The sequence below is a fragment of the Eptesicus fuscus genome, chromosome 8, assembly GCF_027574615.1.
Source record: "Eptesicus fuscus isolate TK198812 chromosome 8, DD_ASM_mEF_20220401, whole genome shotgun sequence".
Classification (NCBI taxonomy): domain Eukaryota; kingdom Metazoa; phylum Chordata; class Mammalia; order Chiroptera; family Vespertilionidae; genus Eptesicus; species Eptesicus fuscus.
In genome coordinates this window covers 965,928-982,142 of record NC_072480.1, presented here as the reverse complement: position 1 = coordinate 982,142, position 16,215 = coordinate 965,928, and the positions used below count along the sequence as shown (strand labels likewise).

The 16,215-nt window shown below is 42.2% G+C and overlaps 1 protein-coding gene across 4 annotated transcripts in view; it reads left to right on the top strand.

Moving 5' to 3' along the window:
* The window catches only part of ALG5 (ALG5 dolichyl-phosphate beta-glucosyltransferase), an 85,634-nt gene that overhangs the window by 38,860 nt on the left and 30,559 nt on the right, over positions 1-16,215 (top strand). The gene's annotated exons all lie outside the window — the stretch shown is intronic.

Here is a 16,215-nt window from a genome sequence, read left to right as displayed (position 1 = left end):
CTTAGATTTTAGGTTTTAAGGCCACAAATGATTAAAGGTAACTTATATTAAACAGATATGTAATAAAATTACACACTCACACACAACTCAGTTTGAAATGATTGCTAACTAATGACCCTGAATGTTCCTTTGCCTTCAGTATAGTAATCCTAGGCCAAGTGTAGTTTTGTTACACCATAGTTTCATATGTATATGCATACTTTGATTTTCCCTTAAACAAAAGAACACGATAACTACTTCCCTTTTTGTGCACCATGTGGGCAGGTCTAACAGCCTAGTATATTTGTTTAATCTCCTCAATATGTAGGTAGATGACCAGGCTTCCAAAAGTGATTCCCTTAAACATAATTTTTGCTAACCACAGAAATTTTTATAAATTTGATATCCTCATATTTTTAAAGACAGAATACTCTTATAATAGGCAGAAAAACAAGGCACTTCATCAAATAAAGGGAAGAAAAATGTCATCTTTTTTCTTTAATATAATTTAATTTACTGTTTTCTTACTATAAATGTTGAATTTTAAATAAACTAGAACATTTGGTGTGGTGGGTGTTGCACAGTGGTTGAGCATTGACCCCTCAACCAGGAGGTCAAGGTTTGATTGCAGCTCGATCCCTAGTGGGGGACATGCAGGAGGCATCCAATCGATTCTCTTTCATCATTGATGTTTCTATCTCTCCCTCCCTCTTCTTCTCTGAAGTCAATAAGAAATATATTTAAAAAAAAGAACTAGCCGAAACTGGTTTGGCTCAGTGGATAGAGCATCGGCCTGCGGACTGAAAGGTCCCAGGTTCGATTCCGGTCAAGGGCATGTACCTTGGTTGCGGGCACATCCCCAGTAGGGTGTGTGCAAGAGGCAGCTGATTGATGTTTCTCTCTCATCGATGTTTCTAACTCTATCCCTCTCTCTTCCTCTCTGTAGAAAGTCAATAAAATATTTTTTTTTTTAAAAAAAGAACTAAAACATCTGATTATGATTAAGCATATCTGAATTGTTAATTCACAGCCTTGGTTGAGTTTGGGCAGATTGATACAATACTTTTTTAGAACAAATTGGAAATATGAATCAAAAGCTTTAGTTAACTCAAATCCATTGACACCATAATACATATCCATTGACACAGCTTTGAGAAATTTAACACGTTAAGCACCATGTCATTCACCGGTGACTGACACTGTGCTTTCTGTTTGTACCTCGTCAGTCTCCATCCGCCAGCATATCGGTGAAATTGGATATTGTGGGCTACACGGAAAGGAAGACAAAACAGGCTTGGTGCTTAACATGTTAAGGAAATTATTGCAGATGTGTGTAATAAATTTTTAAGTAGTTTTGCTTATTTTTTTATATAGTAGTGTTTTTTTAATAAAAAGAAACAACTAGAAACAATTTAAAATGTCCAATATTAAGTTACTCTGGTTCAGTTTATTATATAGGATGACTATAATACATAATTAAGTGGAAAAAAAGCAAATTTTAAGCATCTGAAGATATATGGGTATATCTATATGTAAAATAATGAGTTAACATCAGTTATCTCAGGATGGTGGGTATCTTTTCAAGTTTGTTTTTTTTTTTTAGATTAATTGTATTGTTTGTTTTGAACAGTGAACCTATATTGCATCTAAGGGGAAAAGAGGGGAAAGGATTTTTTTATTTTTAAATATATTTGTATTGATTTCAGAGAATGAGAGAAAAATAGAAACATCAGTGATGAGAGAATAATTGATCGGTTGCCTCCTGCACTCCCCCACTGGGGGCTGAGTCCACAACCTAGGCATGTGCCCTGACAGGGAATTGAACCATGACCTCTTGGTTCATAGGTCGGCACTCAACCACTGAGCCACACCTCCCGGGCTAAAGAAAAGTATGTATTTAATAAATAAAACTTTTTCTTAACTCAGTACTTTGCTTCATATACCATGTTTTTTTTATTTCTGCCCATATTGGATGACTATGGTTAATCGTAATATTTGACTTTTTAAAAAAAATTAATTTCTAAATTATTTTAATTTCGTTTCTAGATCACGATCACATTTAGAGTTAGTTTTGTCTTTTCAAGTTCCTTTGCAAATTTCCATTTCCATTTAAGTATGTTTCTTAACTTTGGATGTGGAGTCAAATAAACCTATGTTCAAATTCCATGGGAGTTTGGGCAATTTAATCTGTCTACCTCACTCTCCTCATCTATGATACATAGACAGTGAGTTCAAGTTCATAATCCTGAGGTAATGATTAAAATTTTTTAAATGATTTTCTAGTGTTTAATATGTGTTCAGTAGTCACTAACCATTACCTCTAAATCAGTGATGGGCAACCTTTTGAGCTTGGTGTGTCAAGCTTCGCCAAAAAACTGAGCATAACTCGGGTAGTGTGTCACTTTGAGGAAAAAACATTATTTCGCAAATGTTTCATCCTCAGGAGCAGCAAATGTGTCATCAGAAATGGCTACGCGTGTCAGTGCTGACACACGTGTCATCACTGCTCTAAATTATTAACATTAATCTTTGTGCTTCATTTTCAGAATGGTTATGTTACTATTTATAATCCTTAACACAAATTATCTTTACCTAATCTAGTCAATTTCTCTCTCTGTGAATGGTGAGAAAAGACTTAACTAAAGAATTACTTGAAAAGAGAGATTCTGAGTAAGCAGTTCTTCAAGAATACAATACAATACCACTCTTTACCACTTTAAAAACCCAGCTGTCATAGTAACTAAAATATTTTGTTTGTTTAATATTTGTTTTTTTAAGCCAAAAATTCAGTGATACTCTGAAAGAGGCTTAAAAGAAAGAAACTCCATGTTCATATATATTTTCTAATATGGGCAGTTTTTAAAACAATAATATCCTTCATTTCTGAGGAACAGCTAACTGTTCTAAAAGCTATTTAGAGAAGAAAAGATGGTGACTGGCAAAAAGGTAGGGAGGGAGAGTCTGTGAGATAGTGAGGGAGCGATAGAGGAGTGTGTGGACGTGTGAGGTGTGTGTGTGTGTGTGTGTGTGTGTGTGTGGGTGTGTGTGTGTGAGGTGGGGACAGTTAGATCCTGCAGGTCTTCCAGGGGGGTTGCCAAACCAGGCAGTCTTAGACGGCGAAACCCCGCTGCCACCACAAGCACTCAGGGGCGGACATCGCCGGCACAGAAACCATGCTATTTTGAAGAATAGAACGGCTTGAGACTATGATCCTAGCCTCACCACCACCCAATCTGTTCTAAGATGCAAATCCAGAGCCTACAGCCACTCAGGACAAAGACCTGCAACCACAGCTGCAGACCCACGGACACCAGCACTCCTGGCACCCTGGCCGCGGATTTCTGTGAGTCACAGAGCCTATCCCCCTACCCACCGGCCTGCTGCAGCGGCATAGGAACTGCTAGATCCTCTCTGTGAAAGCAGGCCTCCTGCCCACACAGGGTGGCTGCGCTACATGAATTTGAGCCTGGGTGCACAGAGGGAGACTGTTTTCCGCAGCGCGCCCTTGCGCGACCAGTCTCCACGCCCACATAGGGTGGGTGCTCTACCTGAATTTGAGCCTGAGTGCACGGACACAGGGACACTGTTTCTCGCTGTGTGTGCTTATGTACCCAGACACCATGCCCACACAAGATGGCTGCGCTACCTGACTTTGAACCTGGGCACGGGGACATGGATGTATGTTTCCCGCAGCATGCACTCATGCAACCAGTCCCCATGCCCACACAGGGTGGCTGTGCTACCTGAATTTGAGTCTGGGAATGTGGACACGAGGAGTCTGTAGCCCACAGAGCGCACTTGTGCAACCACACCCCAGGCCCACACAGGGCAGCTATGCCACCTGACTTTGATTCTGGTCGAGAGCACACAGAAGTCTGTTTTCCACAGCACGGGAGTGGACTTCCAGCCGACACAGGACAGCTGTGCAACTAGGTCCCCCAAGCAGACGGGGACCATTATTCTCTACACGAGAGGCAGCACTGAGTACCAGTTACTTGACTCTGTTTCTCATCGTGCGCACAGGATCCCTGATTCCCAGTGCGCACACATTAAGAGCCAGTGACTCCAATTCGCAGTGCATGCACACACGGGGACCCTGAATCTCGGTGTGAGCCCACACCAAGCGAAAGACTCCAGTACTCGATTCTCATCACAGGCACAGGGGTACACTGACCCTGGCTTGCACTAGGGGACTATGATTTTCGCCACATGCCAGCGGGGTCACTTTTCAGCATGGCGCAGGCGGGATCCCTGATTCTAGGTGCATGCACTAGGCCACACTGAGTGCTGGTGACTTGTCCTGGGCAAGCATGCCTTCTACCTCAGCAACTTGAAGAATTGGAAAGAGAGCAACAATTAAAGCCCAGTTTGAGCAGATGGAAGCAAATAATAAAGATCAAAGTGGAAATAAATGACATAGAGACCAAAAAAAAAAACAAAAACATAGTATAAAAGATCAATGAAACCAAGAGCTGATTCATTGAAAGGGTAAACAAAATTGTTGAACCTCTAGCAAGGAGCAAAGAGAGAGGACCCAAATAAAATCAGAAACGAACGAAGTGAAATAAGAACAGACCCCACCAAAATACAAAGAATTATAAAAAAAAAAGAAAATACTATTAGCAACTGTACTCCAACAAAGTGGTCAACCTAGAAGAAATGGAAATATTCCTAGAAAAATAAGACCTTGTAAAACTCAATGAGGAGGAATCAAAAAATCTCAATAGGCCTATAACTATTGAGGAAATTGAATCAGTAATAAAAAAAAATCTTTTAACAAACAAAAGCATTGGACCAGATGGTTTCACAGGGGAGTTTTATTAAACATTCAAAGAAGAAATGAAACCTCTCTTCCTCAGATTTCTACAAAAAATTCAAGACAAAGGAGCAATTCCAAGCTCTACAAAGCCAGCATTACCCTAATCTCAAAACCAGATAAAAAGAATACAAAGAAGGAATTACCGGCCAATATCCCTCATGAACATAGATGCCAACATTCTCAACAAAATTCTAGCAAATAGAATCCATCATTACATTAGAAAGATCATACACCATGACTAAGTGGGAATTATTCTGGGGATGCAAGGGTAGTACAATATTTGCAAATCAATAAATGTGATACAACACATAAACCAATAGAGATAAAACCATATTATCATATCCATTGATGTAGAAAAAGCATTTGACAAAATCATACACCTTTTTCTTGATAAAAAAAAATCTCTCATCAAGGTGGGAATAGAAGCTTCATATCCCAACATAATAAAAGCCATATATGACAAACCCACAGCCAACATTACTCAATGGAGAAAAACTAAATCCATTCCCCTAAGAATAGAACAAGATAGGGATACCCACTTTCACCACTCCTATTTGACATAGTACTGGAAGTACGAGCCATAGTGATCAGAGAAGAAGAAATAAAAGGCATACAAATTGGAAAAGAAGTAAAACTGCTTATTCGCAGATGACATAATATTGTACATAAAAACCCCAAAGACTCCAAAAAACTACTAGACCTAATAAATTGAGCAATCTACCAAGATATAAAGTTCACACCCAGAAGTCTATGGCTTTTCTGTACACCAATAATGAACTCACAGAACGAGAAATTCAAAAAGCAATTCCATTTACCATTGCAACAAAAAAATTAAGATACCTAGAAATAAACTTAACCAAGGAGATAAAGGACCTGTACTAAGAAAATTTCAGAATACTGAAAATGGAAATAGAGGAAGACATGAATAAATGGAAGAATATACCATGTTCATGGATTGGTAGAACCAACATCAATAAAATGTCCATAAAACCCCAAGCAATCTATAAATTCACTGCAATCCCCATTAAAATACCAACAGCGTACTTCAAAGACCTAGAACAAATTCTCCAAAAATTCATCTCTGAATAAAAGAAGACCCCAAATAGCTGCAGCAATCTTTAGAAAGAAGAACAATGTTGGAGGGATCACAATACCAGATACCAAGCTATACTAAAAAGCCTCTTTTCTCAAAACTGCCTGGTACTGGCACACGAACAGACATAGAGACCAGTGGAACAGAACAGAGAACCTAGAAATTGACACAAGCCATTATGCTCAATTAATATTTGGCAAAGGAGGCAAGAATATACATTGGAGTCAAAACAGTCTCTTTAATAAATGGTGCTGGCTATTTGGACAGATACATGGGAAAAAATGAAACTAGACCAACTTACGCCATACAGAAAAACAAACTCAAATGGCTAAAGGACTTGAATGTAAGAGGGGAAACCATAAAAATCCTACAAGACTCCATAGGCATCAAAATAGCAGACATATGTTGTAGCAATATCTTTACAGACACAGCCCCTAGGGCAATGGAAACTAAGGAGAAAATAAACAAATGGGACTACATGAAAATAAAAAGCTGCTGCAGAGCAAAAGAAACCATCAACAAAACAACAAGAAAGCCCACTGCATAGGAGAACATATTTTCCAATGATATTTCCGATGAGGTTTTTATCTCCAAAATTTACAGGGAAGTCATACAACTTAAGAAAAGGAAGATAAACGATCCAAACAAAAAAGTGGTCAAAGGATCTAAAGAGACACTTTTCGAAAGAGGACATAGAGAAGGCCAAGAGACATTTGAAAACATGCTCAAAGTCACTAATCATCCAAGAGATGCAAATCAAAACAACATTGAGATACCGTCGCACACCTGTCAGAATGGCTATCATCAACAAACGACAAGTGCTGGCGAGGATGTGGAGAAAAAGAACCCCTGTGCACTGCTGGTGGGAATGCAGACTGGTGCAGCCACTGTGAAGAACAGTATGGAATTTCCTCAAATAGTTAAAAATGGAACTGCCATTTGACCCATTAATACCACTTTTAGGAATATATCCCAAGAAAACAGAAACACCAATCAGAAAGGATATATGCACTCCTATGTTCATAGCAGCACAATTCACCATAGCTAAGATTTGGAAATAGCCTAAGTGTCCATCAGGTGAGTGGATCAGAAAATTATGGTACATCTACACAATGGAATAGTATGCTACTATAAAAAAGAAGGAATTCTTACCATTTGCAACAGCATGGATGGAACTGGAGAGCATTATGCTAAGTGAAATAAGCCAGTCAGTGAAAGAGAAATGCTACATGATCTCATTTATGTTTTATAAAGAACGTTATAAACTGATGAACAAAAATAGATACAGAGGCAGAGAAACATCGAATAGACTGTCAAACTACAGCGGGAAGGATGGGGAATAGAAGGGGGGAGAGGCAAGAGAACAACAGAAGGACTTGTATGCATGCATATAAGCATAGCCAAAGGACGCAAGACACTGGGATGGGAGGGAATGTGCTAAGTGGTAGGCAAGGTCAGGGGAAGGTCAGTGGGGAAAAAGGAGACATGTATTACTACTGAAATACTTTAAACAATAAAATTAATAATATATGCTATTATATCTCTGAAAGCTGGAAGGATGTCCTTTTCTATTGTCAATAATTTTACTGCTCTTTTTGGATTAAAATTATTTCAAAAATAAGAAAAGAAAATGAGATCATGTGTTGTTAGTGCCGGTGGTCTTGATCCAGCATCTAGAAGCATTCAGGAATCTGGAGAAGGGCTGTGTGTAAATTAAATAAGAGTCCAGAGATGAAACATAATTTTGGAAGGCATTATGGGGAGTCAGAGAAGACTTAGCTAAAGAAACTAAGTTCTCCTTGTCTCAGGACCCCTTGCTATTTATTAACACAAATTGTCCTAAGGCAAGGTAGATATACACATCAAAGGCCAGGGCTACTATACAGAATCCATTGTCAGATTATCAGGTTTGGGAGAAACTGCCTTCGGCTGTTCTGGTGTTTGGCCAGTAGGAGGCAATAACATGTAGATTGAAATGCCCTGAGCTGTCTGGCAGCAAGCAGTTATTTTATGTATCATTTTCAGGTTTGGGAAAATGCCCTCAGCCATCTCCAGATGATTCAGCCCTGCTGACATGCTGGAATTGCTTTCCGGTACGTTAGCAAATTTAAAATGAGAATAATTATCCCTGGCCAGAAGGTTGTTGTGTCAGTCACTGGTCAGGGCACATAGAATCAACCAATGAATTCATATATAAGTGGACCAGCAATTCTATCTCTCCCTCCTTTCTCTCTCTCTCAAATAAATAAATAAATATAATTTTTTAAAAAAAATACACAAATAAAATGAAAATAATTAAGAGGTAAGGGGAACTCATGGGTAAAAGAAACACCAACTAATTTGAATGAATTTTGACTATTGATTTAAACACACTAAAAATATTTATAATTGGACAAATTTGAAAACTATATCTGATGGTGGTTAAGGAATTATTAATCTTTTCAGTACGGTCTTCAGTATTGGCAAGTATTTGGTGAAATAGCCAATCATGCCCTGGTCAGTGTGGCTCAGTTTGGTTGGGCATTGTCCATGCACCAAACTGTTCAATTCCCTCAGGGCATATGCCTGGTTGTGGGCTCAATCCCTGATAGGGGGACCTGCAGGAGGCAGCAAATCAATGTTTCACTCTCACATCACTGTTTTTCTCCCACTCTCCCTCTCTGAAAATCAATTTTTAAAAAATAATCATATCTAGTTAGGGAGAATATAAGGAGCCTTTAAAAAAATAATTTAGTCTGTATACATTAGAAAGCATTCATACTTTTAACTTGGTAGTATTCTACCTCTATGACTCTCTACAAAAAAAGAAAACCAAAATGCAATTAGAGTTTTATATTTAAAAATGTCCCTTTAGGCATCATTGTTATAATACCAAATTCAAAATGGTCAGCACCTAGGAAAACAGTGAAAGCATGGTAATCTAAACAGTGAAATACTATGTTGCATTTATTGACACAAAAAAGAGAGAAACATAATACTACTATGACAAATTCTTATAAACTAAACCTAAGTCTTATCAAGACTCTCTTAAGAACCAGTTTACAGGCAATACAGAGGACAGAGAAAGATGTTATATCTAATCAAAAAAATCTAAAATGCAGGAAACTCTACAGAAAAATTACATGGTTCCTTCAACAAATAAATTACAAACCTCAGTTCATGAACATCCCCCATCTGTAGCAATTCTGTTCTTGACCTTACAACTCTTTCCTGTTGATGCCAGGATGATCAATCACAAGTCTCTCAGTGGTAATTAAACCAAAGAATGCACTATTATGAGTTAATATACCCCTAAACCTCACATTGTTTACATCTCAGGAAATTGTGCTATGAGTATTTTCATGTGTTTTGGTGGTTTTCCTTTGCTTGAATTGCTGCTTACTATTATTAAATACATACAGTAAGTCACCATGAGTTATAAGAAGGTTAATGATAGCAAAGTGAAAAGAAAAGCTGTGAGAACAATAAAGCTTAAAAAAGAAATAATTGCAAAGTATGGTAGAGTTTTTCATGTAATCTGTACATTTCATTTCCTTCTTGTTAAATGTTCATTTACATATCATGTTCTTTTGGTTTTTAAAGTATATAGATTAAACTGTATATGAGATATATACTATATATATTTAAGAAAAGTTAAAAGAGGAAAACGTGGGATCTGGAATGGATTAATTCAATTTTCATTATTTCTAATGAGAAAAAATGATTCGGTTTTCAAAAAAATTCTCAAATAGCCCACCTGAATGAATTCAAAAACTGAAAAAACAAAACAAAAAAAACTTAAGAGGTAAGGGGAACTCATGGGTAAAAGAGATGCCAACTAATTTGAATAAATTTTATTTGACTCTTGATTCAAACACACTAAAAATATTTATAATTGGACAAATTTGAAAACTATATCTGATGGTGGTTAAGGAATTATTATTAATCTTTTCAGTATGGTCTTCAGATTGTGATTGAAATACGTATCCTATATAATCCTATCTAATAAAATAGTAATATGCAAATTGACCAGCACTCCAACACACAAGAGGGCCACCCCCATGTGTACACAAGATGGCCTGCAGGGGAGGGCAGTTGTGGGGGGGGGGAACTCAGGCCTGCAGGGGAGGGTAGTTGGGGGCGACCAGGCCTCTAGGGGGGGTCAGTTGGAGTAGACCAAGCCAGCAAGGGAGGGCAGTTGGGGGGAACCCAGACCTGCAGGGGAAAGCAGTTGGGGGGTGACCAGGCCTGTAGGGGGTGACAGTTGGGGGGACCCAGCCTGCAGGGGAGGGCAGTTGGGGGGACCAGGCCTGCAGGGGAGGGCAGTTGGAGACCAGTCCTGCAGGGGAGGACATTTGGAGGGTACCCAGGCCTGCAGGGGAGGGCAGTTGAGGGGACCAGGCAGGCAGGAGAGGGCAGTCAGGGGCTATCGGGCCATCATGGGAGCAGTTAGGCATTGATCAGTCTGGCATAGGAGTGGTTAGGGGGTGATCAGGTTGGCAGGTAGAAGTGATTAGGGGCCATCAGGCAGGCAGGCAGGCAAGCTGTTGGGAGCTAGCAGTCCTGAATTGTGAGTGGGATGTCCGACTGCCCATTTAGGTCCACGGTATCGGGCCTAAACGGGCAGTTGGACATCCCTAAAGGGGTCCCAGATTGGAGAGGGTACAGGCAGGGCTGAGGGACGCACCTTCCCCCGTGCACGAATTTCGTGCACTGGGCCTGTAGTCCTATATAATAAAAGGTTAATATGCAAATTGACCAAACAGCAGAACAACCTGTCACTATAATGTGCACTCTCCACCAGGGGCCAGACAGTCAATGCAGGAACTGCTACCTGGTGGTCAGTGCGCTCCCACAGGGGGAGCACTGCTCAATCAGAAGCCAGGCTCACGCCTGGCGAGTGCAGCGGCGGTGGCAGTGCTGAGGATGTCCGACTGATAGCTTAAGGAGTGGGCCTACACCATCAGTCGGACATCCACCAAGGGCTCCCAGACTTCAAGAGGGCACAGGTCTGTCTGAGGGAACCCCCCAACTCCTCTAGTGCATGAATATCATGCACCAGGCCTCTAGTCAATTTATAATATGCCTAGAATTTTTTTCAATATAATCCTAGTTTGAGTAGGGTGGTAGTGAGGGGCTTTAGAGGGAGCAAGATTGGTGATTGGCCATGTGGAGAAGCCAGATAGTGGGTACATGGGCTTCATTTTCTTTTCTCACTACTTTTGTGTATGTTTGAAAATACCTACAATAAAATGTCCAAAAACAATTAACTTGAATATAGGAAAATTTAAGGTTATTTAAAATGAAAAAGAGCATGATATACCTGGATAAATTTCAGCTATGGTTGTTTTTTAAATACAGAGGGACAATATACAAAATGTTAGCAGTGGCTGCTTTTAAGTAGTGAGATTATGCATGACTTTTCATAATAAAGTTTTATTGTATGCATATAAATTTACAAATTAACCATATTTTTTACAATGAACACTTTTAAATTTTATTTTAGTGAATAGTTCCAAATTCAGTGGTATATGCAGCAAAACTACTCATTTTTCAATCACCCAGTTACTCCCAGAAGTTACCAGTTTTCCATTTTTTGTATACTCATTTTAAATATGTACATATGTATTCTTTTTTAAAAAGTATATTTTTATTGATTTCAGAAAGGAAAGGAGAGGGAGAGAGAGAGAGAGAAACATCAATGATGAGAGAGAATCACTGATCGGCTACCTCCTGCATACCTCCTACTGGGAATCAAGCTCACAACTCAGGCATGTGCCCTTGAGTGGAATAAAACCCCGGGACCCTTTAGTCCACAGGCCAACACTCTATCTACTAAGCCAAACCAGTTAGCACTGTATGCTTTTTAAACATGCAAATTGTAATGCACTATACACTGTTTTGTTGTTTCTATCGAGCAATACTAGAGGCCCAGTCATGAAAATTCATGCAGTTGAGGGGAGGTCCCTCAGCCCAGCCTGCCCCCTCTCACAGTCCGGGAGCCCTCAGGGGCAGGAGGGGATTTGGAGATCAGGGGAAGGCAACACCCCCATCACACCTCTGGTGCCTCCACTGCCAGCAGCGCAAGCCTCGGCTGGCCCTGGTTACCTGAGCCTCGGGCGGCCCTAGGCGGTTGGGCAGCCGACATCTGAGCCTTGCCTGCGCCTTAGGCTTCAGCTGGGCAGCTGACATCTGAGGCTAGCCTGTGCCTCAGGCCGGCCCTAGGTGGCTGGGCAGCTGACATCCGAGGTTTGCCTGTGCTTCTGGCGTCATCTGGGAAGCGGCCATCCGACGCTTGCCTGCGCCTCGGGCATTGCTGGGCAGGCGCCATCCGAGTCTTGCCTGCGCCTCAGGCTGGCCCTGGGCAGCTGGGGGGCTGAAGGCGGGTCCGGCCCACTGTGCGCCTACATCCCCCCGGCGGAGCTGAAAGGACGGGGGGCTCTGGTGCTGCTGAGGCGACTGGGTGCCGCCATCTTGTGGCTATGGCATGATGGTCAGATTGCATATTCACTCTTTATTAGATAGGACTAGAGATCCGGTGCACGAAATTCGTGCACGGAGGTGGGGTGTCCCTCAGCCCAGCCTGCACCCTCTCCAATCTGGGAACCCTCTCACAATCCAGGACTGCTGGCTCCCAACTGATCACCTGCCTTCCTTCCTGATTGCCCCTAACTGCTTCTGCCTGCCAGCCTGATCACCCCCTAACCACTCCGTGGCCAGCCTGATTGATGCCTAACTGCTCCCCAGCCAGCCTATTTGCCCCCAACTTCCCTCCTCTGCTGGCCTGGTCACCCCTAACTACCCTCCCCTGCAGGGTTGATTGCCTCCAACTGCCCTCCCTTGCAGGCCTGGTGCCTCCCAACTGCCCTCCCCTGCTGGCCATCTTGTGGTGGTCATCTTGTGTCCACATGGGGGCAGGATCTTTGACCACATGGGGGCAGCTATATTGTGTGTTGCAGTGATGGTCAATCTGCATATTACTCTTTTATTAGATAGGATAGAGGCCTGGTGCATGGGTGGGGGCCGACTGGTTTGCCCTGAAGGGTGGGGGTTCCCTTGGGGCGTGGGGCAGCCTGAGCGAGGGTCATGTGATGGTTTGCATGCCAGCCATGCCCCCTGGTGACTCAAGAGGAGGCCCTGGTATCTGGAATTTATTTACCTTCTACAATTGAAACTTTGTAGCCTGGAGCAAAGCCAAGCCTCCTGCTCACTCTGCGGCCAGCAGCGATTTCTGTTGGAGTTAATTCACCTTCTATAATTGAAACTTTGTAGCCTTGAGTGGAGGCTTAGGCCAGCAACAGGAGGCGAAAAGCTTGGCTTCTTTTGTTACTGCGGAAACCCAAGCCTCCCTCCCACTCTCTGTGGCTGTAGCCATCTTGGTTGGGTTTATTTGCATATTTGCTCCTGATTGGCTGGTGGGGGTGGCTTGGCTGGTGGGCATGGTTTGTGTGGCGGAGTGAGGGTTAATTTGCATATTACTCTATTATTAGGTTAGATATTTTGTAGATTGAACCTCAAAGTGCTTCTTATTTTTTCACAGCTTCTTAGTCCCTTTGGATTGACATACAGGTTTGCTGCTTCAAACAATACTGAAATGATTAATCTTGCGTGAATATCAATTTACACATATGCAAGTTCATTTAATAGGAAGAATTAGTTGTGGAATTACTGGATCCATTTATATGTATATAATTTTGATAACAGTTTCAGATTGCTGTCCATATAGATTAAAAATTGAAAGGTTTTATTTGCATTGCTCTCAGTATAAATGTGATTGAAGATCTTTTCAGTGTTTTAAGAGCTATTTTCACTTCCTCTTGTGAATTCTGTTACTAGCCCATGCCTCTATTCCAACTCAGTTATTGAGTAATATTCTTAATAATTTGTAGGAGCTCATTATGCATTTTGGAAATTAGCATTTTGTCTGTAATATAAATTACAAATCTTTTCCTCCAGTTTATTTGTCTTTTAATGTTTAATGTGGTTGAATTTTGGTGTCATGTCACACAACAATTTTTTAAAATTTTTATTATCACATTGATCAGTTGTTCTAGGTTTTATGTGCTTTTGCCTTATTTATATTGAATATTTAATGTATCTGGAATATATCCTAGTCAGTATGAGGCTCAGGTCCACTTTAATTTGGTTTCCAAATTGCTACTAAAATGCCTCACAATATTTTTCCCCCTGATTTAAAGTGTCATCATATTCTAAGTTTAAGTACCCATGTGTTTTGTGTATGTGTATTACTGGCCTCTCCATTCTGGTCTATGGATATTTACATTCTAGTACCTTAGTTTTAATTATTGTATCTTTTTAATATCTTTTTTAATACTCTGGAAGTAGTCCTTCCCCACTCTTAGAATTTTTTTGGCTCTTCTTGGTTGTTTATTTTTCAGCATCAACTTTCAGATCAGGTTGTCTAACTTAAAGAAAAATTATTTTGGTATTTCTATTTTTATGGCCTTCAATTTAAAGATTAACTTAGAGAACATTGACTTTTTAATGCTGTCCTCACATCCTCTTATCCAGGATCATCGTATGCCAGGGGTCCTCAAACTTTTTAAACAGGGAGCCAGTTCACTGTCCCTCAGACCGTTGGAGGGCCGGTCTATAGTTTAAAAAAAACTATGAACAAATTCCTATGCACACTGCACGTATCTTATTTTGAAGTAAAAAAACAAAACGGCAAAAACACCTGCATGTGGCCCACGGGCCGTAGTTTGAGGACGCCTGTTATATGCCCTTCTATGTGTTGGATTCATTTATTTCCTTAGGAAATAGGTAAATGTTTCTTTAGATCTTATTACATTTCTTGTAAAATTTATTTCAAGATTATTCTTTATTGATGTTATAAATACCAATTTTTTTCTTCCATTGTAACTTTATTATTATTGTCTATATGTAAGTAGACTAAAATATCGTGTATAGGTATATATTCATTTTATACCTACTCATTCTTTTAAATTAATTTATTGCTTCTAATAGTCTTTAAGTTGATATTCTTGGATTTTTAAGAATGTAATGATTTTATATAAAACTAGCTGCCCAGTGCATGGGATTTGTGCACTGGTGGGGGGTGTGGCCTGCGGGGATTGGCCTGCTGTGGGAGTGCTGCTCATCCCGGTCAGCCAAGCGGCTGTGGACCCGCCCTCTGCGCGGCTGCTCCTGCTGTGGAGAGCAGACGCTCATCCCGGTCAGCCGAGCGGCTGTGGACCCGCCCTCTGCGCGGCTGCTCCTGCTGTGGAGAGCAGACGCTCATCCCGGTCAGCCGAGCGGCTGTGGACCCGCCCTCTGCGCGGCTGCTCCTGCTGTAGAGAGCAGACGCTCATCCCGGTCAGCCGTGCGGCTGTGGACCCGCCCTCTGCGCGGCTGCTCCTGCTGTAGAGAGCAGACGCTCATCCCGGTCAGCCGAGCGGCTGTGGACCCGCCCTCTGCGCGGCTGCTCCTGCTGTGGAGAGCAGACGCTCATCCCGGTCAGCCGAGCGGCTGTGGACCCGCCCTCTGCGCGGCTGCTCCTGCTGTAGAGAGCAGACGCTCATCCCGGTCAGCCGAGCGGCTGTGGACCCGCCCCCTGCGCGGCTGCTCCTGCTGTAGAGAGCAGACGCTCATCCCGGTCAGCCGAGCGGCTGTGGACCCGCCCCCTGCGCGGCTGCTCCTGCTGTGGAGAGCAGACGCTCATCCCGGTCAGCCGTGCGGCTGTGGACCCGCCCCCCTGCGCGGCTGCTCCTGCTGTGGAGAGCAGACGCTCATCCCGGTCAGCCAAGCGGCTGTGGACCCGCCCCCTGCGCGGCTGCTCCTGCTGTAGAGAGCAGACGCTCATCCCGGTCAGCCGAGCGGCTGTGGACCCGCCCCCTGCGCGGCTGCTCCTGCTGTGGAGAGCAGACGCTCATCCCGGTCAGCCAAGCGGCTGTGGACCCGCCCCCTGCGCGGCTGCTCCTGCTGTAGAGAGCAGACGCTCATCCCGGTCAGCCGAGTGGCTGTGGACCCGCCCTCTGTAGAGAGCAGACGCTCATCCCGGTCAGCCAAGCGGCGCTCCCACTGTGGGAGCGCACTGACCACCAGGACACAGCTCCTGAGTTGAGTGTCTGCCCCCTGGTGGTCAGCACGTGTCATAGTGACTGGTTGTTCCGGTTGTTCCATCGTTCGGTCCCTGGGCTTTTATTATATAGGATGATACTATCTGTAAAAAAGTCTTTTCTTTCTAATACTACTGATTTTTCTTTATAGTTATATTAGCATGGTATTTTTAATTAGAAAAAATATTAAATTTATGAATTTTGAAGTAATGCATGCCCCTAAGTAATCTTTAGCCTGAATAGTACCCTCTTAGTAAGTTCAGTTA